We start from the raw sequence: 17,365 nt of genomic DNA, 5'->3' as shown, positions 1-17,365 counted from the left end.
CCGCCCTTGCGTTCAAAAGATTAATTAATTCTTCCTCGTTGCTGAATGATGAATGTAAATATCTGCGGTGATGCAGGTGCGTGGAGAATGAAGGCGGAGTTCACAGGAACGAGCGGATCACGTGGCGGATGTTGAGCGGCTGAAATAAGTCTTTCCTTTCGAGGATTTGCTTGATGACCTGAATGAGTGTGTAATCTTCTCACTGGACAATCTCCACACGCCAATCATGCAGACGGTGACTCATGTTACATCAACTGGATTAAGGGATACGTATGGATTCTCACCAAGACGTGCCGCGGACACAAGAGAAAATGGTGCAGCTTTCATGTCGCTGCAGGTTCATATGATCATTTGTAGACAAATAAAAAAACTTTTTCAACTGACGGAAAAACAGATAATAAATCAACTTTTAACATATATTTCTAGAATATTTCAGGAGTTCATAGTCCAGTAGTACTTCCGTCTTTACCAGTTTGCCACAAGACATACAGGTTTTCATCTTATTAACTACCGGTATTACATGTCTAAATCCTTGTCTACAGTTGTATATACACTTGCTTGTTAAGCAAGTGTATTTCAAGTCTTTTCAGATTTAACAGTAAAAAAAATGTTTTAAGTACATATTCACAATACTAAATATTTATTCTATTCTATCTATTTTGGGGGGGGGGGCATTTCTTTTTATAATATTTATTTTAATTATTGAAATGACATTGCACTTATTCACTTTGTCCTCTGCAGGTAAAGGAACAATAAAATCCGGCCAGATCCCGGGGATGACTGAGGACAAGAGGATCCAGTCGACTCCAGCTGCTTTCAAAGTTGATATTTGGACATATTTGGCTTTCAGTTCTGTTATTTGAGCTAAAAGAGAGCAGAACAATCAAAAGATGTCTCTAAAAGTAAATAGAATTGTATCGTATTGAATTCGTATGATAAGTGTATGCCTACTAGCTATTTTACAAAATCTACTTTAGGAGTTCTTAGTCCACTAAGCGCTTTCTTATCTTTTGGTTTTGGAGCAGTTACCAAGCCTTTTTTTCGAGTTCATAGTTAAACCAGTCAATTACAGACCTTTAGAGTCTACCATTGAATTCTTGTTGCTCCTCATTTACAATTCCCAGACCTCGTCTTCTGAGCCTTCTTTGAACATCCTAGTTTTAACAAGTCTATTTTGGACCGTGTATTTCACAAAGCCCAAATCTTTTTTCACATTTCCCAGCTGACATGTCTTTTTTCAAATAGTTAACCAAGTCTTTTATACGGATTCAATTTTGTTTTCTGATTCCTGGTGAATTTATAGCTCAAGTCAACAAAGTCCAGACAAACAGAGTTTTTACAGCTACTTTCTCAACTAGATTTAAGTCGATTGCCAACTTCATTCTAAAACTTATTACATTTCTTTAAGTATATTTCAGTCACCTAATAGGCTATTTCTTACTTGTAAAGATTCACAAAATATATTCAGTACATGCTTGTTATATACTTCCTGCTCCAATAAGGTATATTTCGGCTTTCACAATCATAGTTTACCTTTTACTCCTGGACTATTTCTTTTTATTTTAGAAGTTAACAGAGTCTATATGCTACCTGGTAAACCAAGTCACTTCGGTTTTTCCAGTTTAAAAAGGTACTAGTTAAACCAATTAGTGTTTCATCCATTTACGTCACAGTTTTAGGCCTTCTAGTTTTCCTAGTTTCTGGCTAACCAGGTCAATTTTGTTCCTCCTGGTCTACTGAGTCTTTTTGTCTAGTCCAAAAATAGTGTAACTTAGTGTATTCATGTGAGAAAGAACAAGGCTTTGTTTGTAGCCGTTGAGCCGCTAGCACACCCCCAACAACAAGGAACCCGATCTTCTTCCTTTTCAATCCTTTCAAAATAAAACAGCGGTAGTAAATATTAAGACAAGGGCGAGTGCCCAGAAGTTCCTTACACTAGTTATATTTGAACCAAAACTGTTATGACTTCTTAATATTACTTTGTATATTTAAGGTTTTCTTCTGACTGAATGGTGGAAAAAAAGCATATTTTAGAAGATTCCTGTATTGAAAACCCATTATCTATAACCTAAGGGTTAAAAGAAATCCTAGATTTTACTGAAATTGATGGCTTCAGAAGAGTCTTCACATGCCTCTTGTTTACTGTTTAGATGTTGTTACTGACTTCAATTTAACCTGACAGAAGAAAAAGTAGTTTCACATATCCGTGTGAAAATTGGTCTCTGCAAAGACCTTGATAGAATGTTAGAAAAGATTCCTTGGCTGGTGGATAAGGTCACGGGTTCTCTCATAGGTCAGTCAGAGAAGATGGATTTGATCCTGTTCAATAAACGAGTTTTTGATCACCAATGTTGGAAAATGTGTCTGAACTGAGGGAGAAGCTAAAAAAATGGAGCGACATGATGTGTAACAGCTTTGATACATTCATACTGAAGGAGCTGTACTTGTGTACGAACCATATGTCATCACAACACATGTGCCTGAGGCGGCCATCTTAAGATATGTGGCAACATTCATGACTGGAATACGCAAGAGAATTATCTTCTAAGTTTTATATACGTTCTTGTCGGGAGGATTTATCTTCAAACACACACAGATAGATTGAAAGGCCGTGACCTCAATCTCACGTCACACAGATACAGATCTGTCCGTGACGCCGCTGTTACATGTCGCTTTCTATACGATCACTCACGAGTTTATACGACACATCAGCAGCTGGAATCCTTTTTCCAACCGAACCAAGAAACAGATTTAATCCAGAGTACAAGGCTTTATCCAGGGATTATGCTTTACATATAACCGAATGACACATGAAACTAAGACGTAAAATGAGTCATTTTACAAGAGGAAAAAGAGTGACTCATGGGTGAATGAGTCATCAATGGAAGGGTTTTTAAAGTGAGAGTTTGAGGCATGACTTTAATTTTCAAAATATTCAGTTTATTGAAAGAGTCATGAATGAGTTACATGGATCAATTTTTCATCAAGGTAAAAAAAAATTATATAAATGTATGAGTCAAGAGATTTATTTGTTCCCAAGTGGAACGTTTGAGTCATCGATCAATGAGACGTGAAGTTCAAACGAGTCATTAAGTTTTAACGATGATTTATGGACTTTAATCAATGGTTCGTGGCGTTAAATAAATGATGAGTCATGAAGTTTGAATGATGAGTCATGGCGTAAAAAGATTGAGTCGTAATGTTTTGAATCATGAGTCATAAAGATTGAATAATGAGTCATAAACTCAAACTTAAAACCTCATGACTCAGTTAAACTTTAAGAGAAATAATATATATTTATAAAACTCGTTTAACTCACTCTTAACAAGATGGCAGCTATTTTAATTATTTACCTAAAGAAGCGACAAAACATTCCTGTAGATTTATTTGGATGAGTAAGCGAGTTACAGAGTTTTAACAGAGTTTCAGCAGATTTTTAAGCAGTTTGAGTCAGAGAGTCGAGCAAACTCGTAAACTAGTAAAACAGTTGGATTTAAGAGCTCAAGGTAAAGCATTTAAAGTGAAAGCCAACCCTAAATACGCGTTAAACCAACTTTAACTGCTTTAAAATTAAAAAATTGAAAATGGTATTGCAAGAACATGTGGAGCAGAAAAGCAGATGTGTGATGGAAACATCTGATGTTGGACTAATATATCCTGGAAATGATTCATGCCTCAATTGGGGTTAAATCCCAACCTCTAGATGGTGAAACGATCCATGACGGCTTCGGTTACTTCATAAATCGACCGCATTAGATTAGAAAAGCAAAGCGTTGAAGTGATATTTGACATGTTTTTAGAAGAAATCAATGATCATCTCCCTGTGTGGGTGATTACAGGAGACAGACGTGATTGATCCAGGCTGAAGTTCCATGGATCGTGTTGCAGCTTTTTTTGGCTTTAAATTGGCAAAAATGTATTGATTTCTCTGTTGTATATGACTGGAATTATTTCTTTAAAAAAGTGATTAAGGTTTTATGATTGAAACATAATTTACTTTTTGGGAGAAGTATCGTTATGTGCAAGGTTTTTATGCTTGTTATTGAATCGTTTCATTACTTTTATGGGAATAATTGTATACGCAGCCGCGGCGCTGAGGGGTTTTTATGGTTGGAGGATTTTTGCAGATGATGTGGTCCTGTTGGCTTCATCAGAACAGGGATGAAGGGATGAACCCCGGCACTTTCAAATCAGAGTCCATGGTTCTCAGTTGGAATTTGGGGGGGCCTTCTCCGGAGTGAAATCTGTCTCCAAGTCGATGAGGTCAAGTATCTGAGGGTTATTTTCATGAGTGAGGGAAGAAGGGAGTGTCGGATCGACCAGCAGATTGAGGCGGTGTCAACACTTATGCAGACGATGCACTGAACTATGATGGTGTAAAGATCATAGGCTTATACCGATCGATCCAAGTTATCACTCTCACCTGTCGTCACAAACTATGGAGAGACAGTCTCAGCTGGCAAATTGAAACCATTTGTTTAGTCACCACATCTTTAAAACATTAATAAAAGAACTACTTCAGTTATTGTATATTTTCCCTTATTTTATATCTGATCGACGGTGAAGTGAAGGCGAGGGGAAGTGAACAGATGACGGAGCTAATGGACACGGAGTGGCTGAGAGGGTTTGCTGCAGTCTGTCAGCTCTCATCTAGTCAGCGGGAAATGCGGGGAAGTGAATCTCTAAGAATTTTTGAAAGTGAAGTGACTTTTAAAAAGTGCAAGTGTGGAAATATTAAAGCAGTGAATGCTATAAGAAATAAAGTCCAGTGAAGGTAGTTATTGCTCGAGTACAGGGGGGATCAATCACTCAGTTTAGACATATGCTACTGTGGATTGATCGCTGTGATGGGAAATATTTGTAAGACTCCGTCATGGAACCTTCATTGGAAGATTCTCCTGGATTACCTAGCTTCTTTACCCTAAGAGCGAGTCACGGAAACAGCTCTTGAATCTTTTTTTTTAACTGTCTTTTAATCTAAATTTCCCATCTGTCATCAATTGAGGTAACAAGATTAAACTTTTTAAACAATCTTTTTATTAATTATGTCCAATTTTATCGATGATTAAAAATAATTTTATGCCAATTTAATTTGAATAAATACCTAAATTCCTTGATGATTAGTTTCTTTTTTTTCATAGTTTATTTAATAATACTAAATTGTGCTATCATAAAAACTTTGAAAAATATTTATTTGGTTTTGATCATGAAAATAATAGGTTTGTTCGCTTGAAACTGTGTTTTTTCGACATATATTTAATTTTCCATGTTAATATTGGTTATACCATCAGTCTTTATTAAACACCTATTCATTCTCTTTAGATTTCATTATTTGGGTTATTACTGTCTAATAAGAGTTTTTAAACGTTATATATATAAACGTTTTTTCGTTATTATACTCGACTATACTTTTTAAAAGTTTCTAGTAATCTGGTAATGCAAATTTACACATATCCACCCTAGGTATTGCCTCTAGAGGCAACTTTATTAACCAAATGGCAGAAATGAGTTAAAGTAGAGTTTAAAATATTTCTTGTCCTCTAAACACTTTTATATGAACAGGAATAAACACTTGTTTAATCCAGGTTGGAAAGACAATCTGCATATGAATCAATTATTTCTTCATTTAGAGCCAAAGATTAAATTCAGCATCATATCTTCTAAACACGTTCTGAGCTATAATAAACAGCATGCCTGATGAAAGCCCTAAAAAAAAAACCCTCTTAGCCTAAATTCTTTGGCACAAGACCTCGACACTATCAGTCCACTCCAGAGTTGCATCACAGAGTTGAATCGAGCAGCGTATCTGGGCCAAGTGAGGTTCAGCCAAAGGGCTTTTGGAGGGACAACAAAGAGGGAATCGCTATGAAAAACAAATTGACTTGTCGCGCCTTTATTTTTTTCAGTAGTTGTTTCTCTATTTTGTTCCAGAGTCGTGATGAAGAACTGAAATAAAAACTGTCCATAGTAACTGTGGTGACGACGTGTTTGTATTTAAAATAACTCAACATGCTTTCTTTCCTAAACCGTCAAAAGGTTAGCGTTTAGGAAGTCAATCCGTCTCATTAGCACCTAGTTCTCAGTTTTAAATCTGCTGTGAACCACAGTTGGCATCACTCTCAGGTGACTTCCTGCAGTCAGATTAAACTCAGAGCAAACACTTGTGCTTTCATCAACCAGACCCTTTGCCCCGCTTTCTTAATTTATTTATCTTTGAACTTTCTTACTTTCCTAATCTCCTGTGGGCCACAAGAAAATGACTTGGGGGGCCCACAAGTGACCAAGTCACTTCATGGAACTTCTGGTTTGACTCTCATCAGGTCGTATGGTCTGGTAAGGCCTAGCAGGACAGACTGACTTTTTGTTTTAGGCAACCTTCGGTCATTCTGTAAAAAAGTTTGCAGGCTCTCCCTGCACTTGGGTTGGTTTAACCGGGTAATCCTTAGTGTGAGTGTGTGAATGAAGGGTTGTGTGTTTCTGGTCGCCCTATGACAGGCTGGTGACCTGATCAGGGATTCCCCCACATCTCGCCCTAAGCAGCTGGGATAGCCTCCTGCTATCCCAATGAGTCATATCACTCAATATATATATAAACATCTATATTATATATAATATAATATATATATAAACAATTTTAAACAATCAATAAAAGTTTTACCTTACCTTACCTCACTCAAGGTCCGGGGGCCAAACCAACCAGGGGTTGGTTTAAAATTGAAAGTAGAATATTGTCCGTTAATTTCCTTTAAAGACGCCCGTTTTTTAAGATAATATCGTAGAGAAAAATGATGGATGAAGGACTTCAAACTGTTATAAATTGGGGGTTTTTAAAACACATTTTGTTCGGCCGGTGACCTCGACTTATAGAAGATGTCGTACAAGACATTTATGTTTTGACAACTTGTCCTTAACTTAAGCAGCAAAAAATTAAGTTTTTGCATGAAAACACTATCCTTAAAGAATTAGGACAGTGGTCGTAATGTTTGTGCGCTCATACTTGAAATGATAGCAGACATATTTCCCTGATAAAAAGAAGCTCCTGCACCTACACGAGTGTTCAGCAAAACATCCACCTCAGAGGACAATACGTTGTTTACTGGGATATAAATGATGAGAAATAAAAGCGGGAGAACTAATGGATGTACCAGGAAACAGATGCTATCGCAGCGGGCTGTTTGTGTGCACGTGTAATCGAGCAAAGAGGTTCGTGCCCGCCGGGTCACTCAGGTTTGGAGACTGAATACGGCCGATATTCGAAACGGCAGCACTGATAAAACAAATGATGATGAATGATTATTATCTCAGGTCAAGTGGAACTGGATATACACGCTGATAGTCCGTCTGCGAAACACACGTGATGAATTAAGAGAGAAAAGACCTTCACTGAAGTCTTGAGGCGTACACTGAAAAAAAAAAGCTCATGACAGATGGACTGGAACTAATTTGCAGACTATGTAAGGACAGACCACACACGACCCTGCAGAGCTCTCAGCCACTTCATCCACCCACGAAGATTCGGAGAGGTTGTCGGGATTTACACTCGTGATGAAAATAAACGCATTCTCGGTGACATACTGGGTCTGAATGCATCAGAATGAATTGGAAATTCTGTCTCGGGGCTCAAGGTGACTTAACAAGACAGAAATAATTCAGCTTTTATCTACAGAATATGTCCTCTCGTCCCTGGAGTTTACGCCTTTCATATGGAGATCATGAAAGAGCGAGACCTCCGCTTCCCTTAACAAAAATGAGAACCCGGCTCCTGTTAATCTGTGATGAGGGTCGGAAAAAGGTTGAACATCCTTTTCACGTGGGAGATATTAACAGATATTTTAGTTACAAATAGATTTTCAGAAGCTATCGTGTCAAACTCTATGCTTGGGTGCCAAATATGGATGGTCAATTCATTTATTTTGGGCCATCACATGGCATTTTATTAAAAAAAAAAAAAAATCACAATCAAAAAGATGTTTTTGTTTTGACCTAAGAAGGTGCCAGATAACCTCTGGGAAAGATGATATATTATGACAACATTAATAAAGAGTATGCCAATAACGGGAAAAAAACAACGTTGTTGAGATAAATATGAGCTTCTAAGAATGATAAGACAGTACATTTAGTCAAGTACAGTATATTTACATTTAGCTTGGCCCTTAAATTTGACTTGGAAAAAAGTTTTCGGCGCCTTGTGTAGTCGAGTTTAAAACCCTTGCCTTAAATGAGGGATGTAATGACACATTCTACCAAACCTGAAACTCAAAAATCAAAAGTAAAATCCTGTCAATGTGATACTTTTTCCCCTTTTTTTCAGACCCTTACTTGCTTCTTTCTGTTTTATCATGTCTTGCCCTTTGTAAAAAGTGTTGTTAAATATATATAGTCATATCTGATGTATACGTTTTAAATATTTCACCATTTAAATGACAATAATAGCAACTTCAGAATCAGAAACTTTTACTACTAGTGTTATAAACACGAAAAATGATTTTTTTTGTGGTGGCATTACAGAATAAAAGAAGGAAATAATATGAATGAAATGAAAGAGATTACAATAAATAAATACAATAAATTAAAATGAGATAAGAGACCATGACAATGAAATGGCATGTAAATACATAATTAATAAAAATAGAATAATACTAATGATCATACTGACAGAATTGTTTTATGTTTACAGTAGGAGTTCATCGTTTTTAAAATCCAATCGTAACTGCGGTATGTGATGTCATCTCTAGGGGGCGTCCCGGACACTTCCCGAACCTACACGGGCATCATTGTGGTCAAAGTAGCCATCACTTCTCTCTAATAATTAAAGTTCCGTCTCTGAGACGAAAGCCTGGAGACGTTCCTAATAGAGAGCGTGGACAGTCGTGCTAATTAAGTCGGGATATTATCACAAAGAAGGTCTTCACAGACTCTTCAATATTTAATTGTACATCCAGCGGGAGTTTCTGGAGCCAGTTGGTTATCTAAAGTTAATGATCCTCAGACTGCCACACGTGTTCACTTAGACCCAGATTGTGCATGTGAATGTAAACTCCATTTCTTTTTTTTATTTTGGCGTCAATTTCTGGTGTAATTAAACCTTCAGGGCATTGTGGTGTTATGTCAAGAGATGCGATATTCGACACTCGCTTTCTTGGGTAATTGGCTTTTCTTTCCACAAACAAAGAGAACGCCGGCTTGAGAAGCTCCACGGATGTACCTTGGAAACGCTGCAGAGAAGATTTTAAAAAGAAATCGGGGTTTGTGGGAGAGGTTTGTGCTGGTGTAGCCAATGTTTTGGAAGGTAGTCGACATTTTAACTCTCGATCTCTATTATAGAAGTCCATTATTGTATTGGTTTATATCAGTGATTCCCAACCTGTGGGCCGCAAAATAATTTCCAAATTAATGATTTTTTTGTGGGAGTGTGGATGTAATTATATAAAAATAAAAATACACATGATAATATTTAAACTCGTTAAGTTAAAAAGGATATTAAACATTTTCAAATATTCTTTTCATGATATTGTTTTTCCTTCAAGTATTATACATGTGGCAAGGAAATGAGAAGAAATTATAATGCCTTCGTATTATGGGGTCGTAGGTGGGTTTTTGAGACTTAAAGGTGGGCCCTGAGTTGGAAAAGGTTGGGGACCACTGCTTTATATCGTGTTGACACCTCATTTTCTACCAATTAATCACATTTTCCAACAACAAAACTAACATTTTAGTCATCGTCCAATCATTTTAGGCGGCCCATGACAATGATTGAATAGTTATACGTCAATCAAACCAATATTTGAGTAAGTGAGATTCAGAGTCAGTCTTCTGTGTGTCTGAGTTCTTGAAGGTAAACCTGAGACCGAGGGAAGATTCACACAAGCATAGGGAGATATTAAAACTCTCTCAAGGAAGATGCACGATTTGTTGGACCAGAAGTTAGTAACCATTCATGCAAGAATTTCTTTTGTATTTCCCCGTCAGCGAAAAAAGTCTGTCACTTAAAATCGATCATTTTTTCGTCACACAAATCCCCTTCAGTCCTTGTTCAACCATGAATCTCACTGCATCCGTTCTTTAGGTTTTTAAACCAACTGCCCAATACTTCCTTTATCTGATCTTCACTCGTCTCTTTCAATGAACAAATGAGTGTCTCGACTAACCGTGTCTTTGCCCCTGCCTAGAATCACCCCTGTTCATAGTGCAATATATTCCCTATTCTACATTCATATTCGGCTATGGAACCAATTTAAATATATATTTATATAATATAAACAAGTAGAAAACAGTATACAGGATTTTGCACAATTTCTCTAACATTTGTACGCTGAACTAAGTAAACATGTAGCTAAATGTCCCTGTATACTTTTATTTTGTTTTCATCATGACTCCATGAGTGATGCGGAGGTGAATTATTGCCACTGCCACTAGGAGGATCTTCTCGTCTCTCCAAAATGTCTGGAAAATGATCATCTAGACGAGTGGTCCCCAACCTTTTCCAAATCAGGGCCCACTTTTTAGTCTCAAAAACCTTTGCGGCCCACCTCCGACCCCATAAATAAGAAAATATTTAATATATTTTTAAACTTAACGAGTTTTAACATTTAAAACATTATCATGTATATTTTTATTTTTATATAATTACATCCACCCTCCCACATAAAAACGATACCATTTTGGAAACAATTTTGTGGCCCACTTGATCTAGACTAATGACCTTTCAGCGAAGGTTTTATGGAGGAGTGCAAGTAAGGTCAAGGAAAGATGGAACAAGCGGGCAAGAAGACCCCCATTAAGATTTCAATGTGCACGTCTCCTTCTTTCTTTTGGGGTTAATTTGTTTTTACATTACCTTCTTTGGCATTTATACGTTTGTCATTTCTATTTAAATAAATATTCCTGCATTTTCAGACCCTTAATAAAAACCTACATACCTGACTGACGGATTATGAAAGACATATTCTATATTAAATACCTTTTTTAGCAATACTACAGCCATAAAAAAATAATGTGTAGAGTTACACCTTATAAAATGGTTAACAATTTAATAGTTTCTCAATTTAAAAAACGATTTCGTTTCAAACCATGGCCATCATTAGATGGTTGGAATCACAACCCTGTCTTCTTGTAACAGCTGCCGTCCTCGCCCGTTTTCCTCCCTTCGGTGTTGATTCATGCCAATTACGTGGCTGCTCATGTGTCCCCGAGCCGGGCGGCGCTTCATCCACAGCCACGTTATTCACAAATTTTTTGGCGTTTGAAGGGTCAGCCCGAAAAAGCACCCCTTTGGACATCTGGACCGACTTTACATTTTCCCTCCAAGTCGGCGAACGCACGCCTGTTTGGCTTCGCTTGACAGCGGTAATTAAATTGCGCCGGGATGCCGTCGAGGGGCGTCGCAGCTGCCACCTCTCGAGGAACTCGGGGCAGGTTGCGCTTCACGGTGACAGAGTAGAGCTCGTGGTGGTCGCGCCGGGACTGCGCTCTCGCTCAACCCTGCTCACACATGGAAAGTATGTATACTTCTGTTCCTCTTCTGGAGTTTTTTTTTCCTGTTTAATTAAAATGCTAATTTGAATTTGACGGTTATTTGGGGGATTTTTCAGGCTCTCAGCAGCACAATGGAGTCTTCATGAGTGGAATGCGTCATCAGTATAGTCAAAATTATGGACAGCCCAAATTACATTTCCACGTTTGTGCTGTTATAGCAATGATGCGACTTTAATGGAAGCTTTTAGTCAAGAGAGATGTCTCCGTCTCTGGGTTTTTTTTGTGTCATCGATGGAATGGTGGTCAAAGTGAAATTTTTCAATTAAATCTCGGTACTCTGAAAAAAGGTAATGTTGCTGGAACAGTGTTTAAAGAATAGCCAGATTTTGTCTAAAATCTCAAATATTAGGTTTCACTTATTGTATTGTTGTTTTGGTCATTTTTGACTTTGTTGAATTTCGGTCTGGTTGCTACATTTTATCATATCTTGACCAAGCTGTGGATGAGGCCCTCATGGACACTTTAATGAAACTAAATAGCACCTTCAGCTCCAGACTAATACACTATAGGACATCCGAACCTTCTTTCTTCTCACTTTGACCAGGTCTTTTAAGACCTTTTTTGGTAATTTTCTCCCCTTTTCTGTACTTTTGTAGTGTGTGCCATCGAGAAAAAAACGACTAGTAGTTATAAATGTATGCAATTGTTAATATTTAAAATGATGTATAATGTTTTACTTACAGTAAACGTTAATACATACAATGGAATAAAAGTAATACTGTAAAATAATTAACAATAATTGTGTGTACTGTATGCCATAATATGTGTACGTACTGCTGAAACAACTCAAATATTCCTGAAGTGGGAAGAATAATCAATCAATCAATCGACTTACTACGTGCAAAAAGTACAAAAAGATGACCATGTTTGCAACTTCGTGACAGTGGGTCTGCATGTAATTGTGCGAGTTCTCATTTTGTATTGTGAGTTCCAGACGAACACCAACACTGATTAACCACGGAACAACTTTACACAAAAGAATAAGTGGTAATTTAAATAACCAATTTATAAAAACAAGTGATTCATTTGTGTTCATGTTTCAAATCATGTTTCTGTTGCATGTCGACCTTTTGCCACTGCGGACAGATAAAGGAGGAGGTGGGAATAATTGAATAAATCTGTTTTCCAGGAATCCCTTTTGTTGTCGCCAAATTGAACAGATTTTTCTGAAATAATCCACGTTCAAATAATCGTGTTTCAACACATGTTCAGATGATCTACTTATAGTCACTCAATCTGCAGCGGTACAATTGAACCGTTGAATGGATGAAAATATAATAAGCATTCTATCGGAGCACAATAAAACTATGTAATAAGAAATCCATTTCACTTATCTTAATCCACTCTGGACCGGCATAAACAAGTCCTATCTAAATAAACAAGAAAGCAATCAGGAGTTGTCCCAACAAGAGCCACGAGTCATCATTGTGCACAATAACAACCAATCGGCGTCTGCAAACGCCACACCCTTGACTCACCCGGACAACAAAAAAAAGACACAAATCCTAAGAGGAACATCGGCTCGTAATGACACCGTTTGACAGACGGAGGGCAGAACCAAGTCTGACGACAATCTAATAAAGTGGTCCTGAAAGACTCGATTATGTAACGAGTCAATAAGCCGTACCCTCTTCAGTGTCCTTGAATGGGAACACTCAGGGTTGCTAGGGACGTGTCGTCGGTCCGGCCTGGACGACATCTCCAATGAACTCATCCTTGAAATAGCTTTTTCCTGTTTAATCGTGATAAGACATCCAGTCTTGTTAAAACCAGAGGCATAAAAGTAAAGCTAGAATTTTAAAGAGATTACAAATACTCACTTTTGATTAAAGACAGCGTTTCTCAGATGTAAATGGTATAAACTCAGTTTTTTACTCTTTTATCCAGGACTGTGATCTTGAAAATAATATTCCACATGAATAAATCCTCGTTGATTGTTAATCAATGTGTTTTGAAGATTAATTAGCATCTTTATAAACACTGCTGCACAAACAAACTATCCTTATGAAGCCGACATGTCATCAGCTTCATCCTCAAACCTCTATTCAGAAGATTAACTCCCACAACCCAGAACAGTCTTTCAGTTCGTTTTAACTATCCTCTATAGCCTAAAGGCTAATTATGGGCACTGTAATACTCATTGATTTGAAGGCAACGCTCTTCTTTGTTTGCTCTTTTGCTTCTAATTGCATTTCGGCTCCTGCAGGAACAGTTCAACGGCGCTCTGGCGCTTTTGAGAGAAACAAACTAAGAGGAAAAAGAAGGAGGCAACGCACACGTCTTTATCAGTGAAGTGCTGCAATCATAGCAAACAACAATTTTTTATCGTTGTTTGGAGTTGGCGTATGCAAGATTTACTTAACCTCAAATGTGAATTTATTTCTCAACTATTGAAGACAATTTCTACCATAGGAACTCAGCTTGTTAACCTTATCCAATTTTCCTCTCCAAGATGCAATAAGTCCCTCATCATGACCATATTTTGAAGTCATTACTTAATAAAGTTCTTCCCCGTCTGGAATCCCAGCGAAGGAGAGGTTATGAGAGCAGAGTATTATGATGCAACAATGGCTTCAGCCCTCCTCTAGCCAGCTGTAACCACACCTTGCAGCAGAGTGGGTTTGGTTATGGTAAACAAGATTTAATCACCAGAAAATGTATGTGTTTTCAGTAGGTGGGGCTTAAGCACATTTTCCAATGTAAATATTTCAATGAAAAGAGAGTTTTGTACAAACAGACACAAACTGATGATACAATAGAGTCCAAGATCCATTTAAGACACACTTACATCAGCACACAAGTTGACCTTTAAAGTAAAGGCAACTACTTACAGCTACGAGCAGGAAACACACTGAACAGAACTTAGCACACATCACATGACTTCAGTGAGTATTTAAACATCATCCCATACTTTTAAAGCACCTCAAATGACAATCAGCTTTGTTCTCCGACATATTAAAACCAAACAAAAATTGAGTTTACAAAATATAGTTCATCGCAATGGTCATCAACCCTGAATATTTCTCTAAGCTGGGACTGTGGACGTCGATGATGATGATGATTGAAAGTTCTGAACCGCCAGTTTTCCCAATCTCTAGGCACACAAACTGCAGGATCAGTAAATGCACTGATGGCGATTTGGAGTCGGGGATCACTGGAGAGCAACAGCAAATATCAGATGACTCTTGCTGGTGCAGGACGATAAAGCATTAAAAACTCCCTCTGCTCTGGGTCAGTAGATTGCCAGCAGTGCTGTGGAAGTTTGCTACAAATGCATTTGATGATAGATTTTGTGAGCCATGACAAATGCTCTCCAGGTAGGCCTGCAGTCACACGTGGTCTATAGGGATTCTATAGAAGACGGAAGGTGTCACGACTGTTGGTCTGACTGATCAGATTCAATGATGGGATGCCCGGATCGATGCAGCCGCTGAAGGAAGAGGTGAGAAAAAAATCAGCACAAACTGGGGACACATCAAACTTACTTTCTCTTGATACCGATACCAGGCGGGCTGGGTATCGTTCCAAAGTAGTCTATACTAGAACCAACACCTTCCCTCAATTACTGACTCCTGAACCATATTGCTTTTTACCAACTTAAATAATTTAATTTGTATATTCTTAAGATTGTTTTATTTTGTATTATCTCTTTTATTATTTCTTTTTTCCTTGCACTTTATTTTTTTCAACTGTGCTGTTGTGAAAGTGTGTTTCCCCTCTGGGGATGAATAAAGCTTTTCTATTCTATTCTATTCTATAAGATAAATGAGAAAAAAAAGACGCTTTGCAAATGTTACAAATCTTGAGATACATATTCCAGCTTTAGCAAAATTGGTTTTCAGGAAAAAACAGCAACAATTAGAAATTAATTTGTCATTAATAACAAGTGACAAATTAATACAATCACTGCATTTGTAACTGAGTTTTCCTTTAGAAAATCCACACATTATCAAGTTTTAACTTTCTTTCCCTTTTTTGAGAGAACTTTGGTCATTCGTTGAATTAAAAAAAAAAAAAAGACTAACTACATATTGAGTTACAAAGTTGGTATTTATTTAAATAGAGTGTTTACCAGCATTTTGAGATTATAATGGAAATACAGTTTAATTGTAAACTTTTTTTTACCCTCTAACCAGCAAGAAACAAAGACGACCCATTTAACAATATACAACAATAAAGTCTTAATTTTATGAGGAACAAATAATGGTGCAATTGTCAAGGTATTTTAGTGAACACAAAAATACAAACTGTTGTAAAACAAAGATACCACTTACACATTTACAAGGATTGGATCAGTGCATCCCTAGTAGTCATGAGGGAACTTACTTTTGCTTGTAAAAAACAATTAAGCCAAAAGGTGATTGATTGATGCATTTTCTACCACTTTATCACTTATGGGGGATCATAGGGGGTTGTAGCCAATCTCAGTTTAGATGCGAGGACACCCAGGACAGGACCCTGGTCTGTCACAGGGCACACAATCAAGTCTGTTCAGGATGAATTCTTGAAGGAAGAAAAGTGCCGTCCACTTACCAACAGACTGACGTTGATGCCGAGAATAGCCAGCCTGAGACAGACAGTAATGAGACATCAGTGACTCTTATCAAGCAGACGTTAAGCAGTGACACCAAGAACCCGCCTCTGCCCCGTAATTACCACCATCAGTTTATCTGTCAGAACCCAGTTCTTGACCCGGTAGAGCTGAAGCAAGCAAAGATTGCCTTTATGGAACCCTCAGACACGCTAGCTCTTTAAACACCATTGTCAGGCGTGTGGGCGAAATCTCCCCACCTCTCCCAGATCCTCACGTAGCAATTTGTTCAACACATTCCAGGACTTCAGTCAAAGAAAGAGTCGCTCATTTGTTCCATTTCTGACAGGCTGGAGCTCAATATCCAGATTCTGGTGACAAATAAACAACTTGTTCTTTACTTTTTGACATCCTATCATCATATATCTTGGTGTTCTCATTCATCCATGACCTCATTGATTATCCTCGCTTTTCTCCAACACTGGTGCTCAAACATTGTCTCCTTTTTTGTGTCCAGATATTTGTCCTCCCAAACTTTGTCCCTGAACCTTCCTTCTGATATACTCATTTATGATCATAACTTGAAAATGACACAATTTTGCCCGAAATTAATACTGACAGAACATGACATGATAAAAAGTCGTCAATGAAAACACTTTAAAAGCTCAACTACTTTGTTGAGACATTTGAAATATCACTTTCATTTAGCAAAAATAAGTAAATAAATAATAAAATAGACTTCTGTTCCATCACAGAATCAGCGTTTAAGTACCGCTTTGAAATAAATACCAGACGAAAACTCCCTCAATCATTTTGATCTGTAACCCGAAGAACACAGATCCGAACAAGCTTTGTTGTGTCCCTCAGTGTTTTCTATCCCCATCAAACATCTCCAGCAAGTCGTAAAGAAAAGCTTCAACGTCTCTCCTTGAAGTAGTTTCATGTCTCTTTCGACATCTGAAGCAAATTTCAATAATGCAGCGGCGCATCTTCAACTCCGCTGCAGTCATAAATAACAAGCTCCGGTGAGCCGTGGCGAGCAAGAGGATACAGGGTTTCGCTGAAGCCACCGCATGTCTCTCTCCTGTGGGTTTTGGACAGAACAATGTCCCCGTGAGTGCCACTGACCCTTGCAACGGTTCACCCGTTCGTCTCTCCTTGGACCACTTTTGGCAAGTTCGAACCGTTCTCTGTCGTTATTCAAGGAGATGTCAAGACTATTTCGGGCGGATTCATGTCACTGGGTGGACTTTAAAAAGCTCGGAGATGTGGCGGCTGGCGGCTGGCAGATGTTGTTAG

General features: G+C 37.8%; 1 protein-coding gene across 2 annotated transcripts in view; it reads right to left on the bottom strand.

The window, feature by feature from the left end:
- htr4 (5-hydroxytryptamine receptor 4) overlaps window positions 1–17,365 on the bottom strand; it is a 98,462-nt gene that overhangs the window by 62,627 nt on the left and 18,470 nt on the right. The window lies entirely within an intron of this gene.

The sequence above is a fragment of the Callionymus lyra genome, chromosome 9, assembly GCF_982586985.1.
Source record: "Callionymus lyra chromosome 9, fCalLyr1.hap1.1, whole genome shotgun sequence".
In the NCBI taxonomy this organism is placed as follows: Eukaryota; Metazoa; Chordata; class Actinopteri; order Syngnathiformes; family Callionymidae; genus Callionymus; species Callionymus lyra.
The sequence above is the reverse complement of the archived record's forward strand: the minus strand, read 5'-3'. Positions and strand labels throughout refer to the sequence as shown.